Below are 4,531 nucleotides of genomic sequence, written 5' to 3'. Positions count from 1 at the left end.
GAGTCCAGGGCATGCCAACATTAGAGGCTGGGGATATATAGAGGAACCACAGCACAGGGCACTGAGCAAAGGATCCTGAAAAGAAGGAGCCAAAAAAGTAAGAAGAGCCGAGAGTACAGTGTCCTAAAAGTCAAGTGAAGAAAATACCTAAGGGAAGAGTGATCATCTGTCAAATCCTGACAAGAGCTCAAGTGAGACGAAAAGTAAGAGCAAACACTGGTGTTAGCTATGTGAAACTCAATGGAAATTTGACCAGAACTGTTTTGTAGGAGTCACAAGAATGAACCCCTGATTAGAAAATAGGAGATGAGCAAACTGCAGATAACAAGTAGATAGAACCATTGAGAAGATTTGCTTGTCACAGAAGCAGGAAAAATGGCCCTGTAAATAAAGTGAAATAGAGCCCAGAATTTTTTTTTCCTCCCTATATTGGAAGAAGTAGTAGCATTTTATAAGTTTCTTGAAAATGAGCAGGCAACAGAGAAAACATGATTTTACAGAAGAGAGAAGCCAACTGCTGATGTGTGGTCCTTAAACATGTGACAGGGGGTGGCAACTGGTGAGCCAGTGGAAGGGACTGGCCTCAGCTAAAAGACTGTGGCAAGTTTACCTGTCGTGAGGAAAGAGAATATATGGACACAGAGTATGCAGCTGGGTGGATGTGATGCACATTACAATTGTTCTGGGGTCTTTTATTATCCCAGTAAAACAGGAAACAAGGTCTCAGCAGAGAGTAAGGGTGGGGCAGGAAACATGGAGGAGAGAAAATAAAGAAGAAAACAGTCTTTGGGCAATGGCAAGTGGAGAATTAGAGATATGCAGTATCACTGTCAGTTATTAAGTGACCATTGTGGTTAATACTGAGTTACGAATAAGGCCAGTCATCAAGGTGGTGTTTTTCTCCAGACCTGTTCAACCATATGATGGTAGGTCCTAATAAAGGAGAATTGGCTTCAACCAGCATTGAGATTAATAAAAGAGGGAAATGTTCACAATTTTGTAAAAAAGAGAGACAGGAGATTTTATAGAGTCTGATTATAGTACCTCTATAGGAACAAAACAGACTGAAAGGAAATGTTTACATTAGGTATGATTTTACAGGCAATTTTAACTTTTTCTGTATTCTTTTCTTTTGCAAAAATCAAAACTCACTCAATCTACTTTAAACAAGCTAATATTCGGGACCATCCCATGTAAGCAAAGGCAGGAAGCAGGGCCAGATCTCACAAGAAATTTAAACCTTAAAGCAATAAAATAAGACAATAATTGTTTCTGATCCTGCTCTCACAGAGCACATGACTTCATTCTCAATGAGCACAAGCATCTTATGGTTCCTTCTGCGACTCTGAATCATTCCCTTGAGTTCCTCTGCTTGCGGAACAATGCACAGGACTCCAGTGTGGGTACTTTTGTCTCACCTCATAGTTTCAGAGACCACCATCACCTGACTGAGTCTTTGTCTTCTTCAGATACACAGGAGGCAAACTGATTGGCTCAGCTTGAATCAAGGCTCCTTGTTTGGTTCAGTCAGCTAGAACCAGGCATGAGAAGTCAGCTGGTCAAAATATAAGGACAACCCAACCCCTTTCTTCCCAATGTCAGGAACAGAGGTAACTCCAATGAATCAGGCCAAGCAAGACTCCAAATATATCTCTAAGAAGACACATAGGACTTAACCAATATCTTTAAAATAAATACTTCTAAAGAGACCAAAAGTAGATAATGAAACATTAAAAATTTCAGGACTCAGATGGTAAAGAATCTGCCTGCAATGCCAGGGGACCCAGGTTCAGTCCTTGAGTCAGGAAGATCCCCTGGAGAAGGAAATGGCAACCCACTCCAGTATCCTTGCCTGGAGAACCCCATGGACAGAGGAGCCTGGTGGGCTACAGTCCATGGGGTCACAAAGAGTCAGACACGAGTGAAAGACTTTCACTTTCAAACACTTGCAAAGAAGAGATCAAAGGAGAGCATGAAATATTAAAAATCTAGTCTCCTCTTTTTGTTAAATATTTCTTCTCTGTTTCAGGTAGGTTTTTCATCATTGTAATGTGTAAAAAGCTTCTATGAGTGCCTATTAGTATAGGGCACCATGTCCTTCACTGCACAGAATGAGTCTGACAGGCATAAAATCATATTTAACAGTAAAATTTAACTTTTGAAGAAAACATTGAGAACCTGCAATGTATTCCTTAACTATAAAATGGAATTGTTGATAACAGAATATTCTGAAGATTCCCTGCCTTCATCTTTGTTTTCCTGCAGTTATTAAATTTAAATCAGAGGTGAAAACAAAATAAAGCTGAAAGTTTGTGGCATTCTAGCCTAAGGTTATTTTTAATTACACAAATTGTACATGATACGTGTTGTACATAAAATTCAAGTAAATACAGAAGAAAACAGAGACAAAGAAAAGGCTCCTTTGTTTCCCCTCTCTCACCCCTGAGTATCCCCTTTGCAGAGGAAAACCCTGGTAACAGTTTAGGCTGTACACTTTCCAACTGTTTTTCTAGGTTAGTTTTATTACTATCTTGTTGAGGCTTTGCTTTTTCATTTTTAAACTTGCCTTTCTTTCTTTAGGCTGATGACTTCCTGTCAGTATTCCTGGTAAGTTATATACCCCAGTGGCCTTGCATCCAGGTTCTATAAAGACATTTTTAATAATATCCCAGTGATCTAATCTCTTAAGGCTCTCATATTTCACCTGTTTTTTTAAAAGCAGACATTTTACAGACTGGTGAAGCAATAGTTTAGAAACATACATCTCTGAAGCCATAATAGTTTTATAATTTGTTCTGCCTCACAAACAACCACAGTCAGCCTTCCAAGAGGACAATCCTTTAAACCAAATCTCTAACATTAAAGCCGCTTATGGCTATTTCAGATAATGGGAGCTGTCCAGTGTGTGATGTGTTCGGTCCACTTCATTTAAGGAGGATCTGTTGCACTAATAATGGACTTGAAAATGAGCTCTGCACTAGAAATCTAGCAGTGAATAATGGAAAAAAGAGCTTACAAAATTTATTGGAAATTTTTTTCTGACGGTTAGAGAACATATTAAGCACAACAGCAAATGTGCATTTTTAACAGTACATCATATTTTTAGGAGACTCTGATGTAAAAGCTTATTATCCATCCCTTTCAAAAAAACAAAAAACAGGTTAAAGAGACTTCAATCAAAATCCATCTTGTAGATTTGTCTAAATTTCTGCAATAATAAATTAGATGTAATAAAAGAAAAAAACTCTCAATTTTGCCCCCCAAAAATAGAAAATATACCCTTTGTGAACTTTGTTATGAGTCATATTTGTATAGAAACACACAATGTCATTTGAAGGCTATGTCATCTTGAATAGGAATGAGAATTTGTCTCTCAGTTTCCTTATGTTTAAACTGGAAATAATATTGTCTATTTTATAAGTATGATACAATGTATGCATAGCAGAGGCTTTGCCATGGGCCTGGTGCACTGTTGATTCCAATTCCAACTGCTGGTAGATAATTCCCATGCTGATGGCAAAACTCTACCCCAAGTATCTGTCTTATCTTTCAACTTTTCTGCCTCAGGACTTGTTCTGAAGAAGTAAAATTTTTCATCCTTCTGAGAACATTCCAGAAACATGGGGGCAATTAACAACCAGAGGGGCAACCCTCAACCACTGAGGAATGGGTCAGTGAACAAATGCCTTCTATTTTTGTTTCTTTTCTGTTTCTGAAGAGACGTTCTACACAGTTCTTTGGAGGGTCCCCAGTGGAAATGAGTACCAGTTGCCCACAGCAAAACTGTCTCAATAATGGGCCCTTAATTGGCTTCCTGGAATCATCTCTCTAATAGATTGCTGCTGCTACTGCTAAGTCGCTTCAGTCGTGTCCAACTCTGTACGACCCCATAGACGGCAGTCCACTAGGCTGCCCTGTCCCGAGGATTCTCCAGGCAAGAACACTGGAGTGGGTTGCCATTTCCTTCTCCAATGCATGAAAGTGAAAAGTGAAAGTGAAGTCGCTCAGTCGTGCCCGACTCTTAGCAACCCCATGGATTGCAGCCTACCAGGCTCCTCTGCCCATGGGATTTTCCAGGCAAGAGTACTGGAGTGGGTTGCCATTGCCTTCTCCGTCTAATAGATAACCTTCTTCCAAATGCTTATCTCAGACTCCACTTTGAGGAAAAAACAAACTAAAGGGCTTTTAACAGTGCAAGTACAAAATATGTGGTTGGTACATGATGGTTCCCTTCCCTGCCTCTCTGCATAAATGCCATTTCCTCTACTGATGAATCAGATTTCTAGTCCTTATCAAAGACTGACTCTTGCAAATTAATGTGCTAGATACAACTATCCAATATGGTAACCACTAGTGACACATGGCCACGGAGGACTTGAAATGTGGCTAATCCAAATTAAGAGGTGCTGACAGTGTAAGCCATATAACAGATTTTGAAAACTGAGAATAAAAAAAGAATACAAACTACCTTACTAATAATCACATATTGGTTAGTTGAAATTACAGTATTTTACATTTATTGTTGTTGTTC

Source organism: Bos grunniens, chromosome 1 (assembly GCF_055505025.1).
Source record: "Bos grunniens cultivar Pamir isolate PY7600 chromosome 1, Bosgru_T2T1.0, whole genome shotgun sequence".
Lineage (NCBI taxonomy): Eukaryota > Metazoa > Chordata > Mammalia > Artiodactyla > Bovidae > Bos > Bos grunniens.
Note: the sequence above shows the minus strand (reverse complement) of the source record.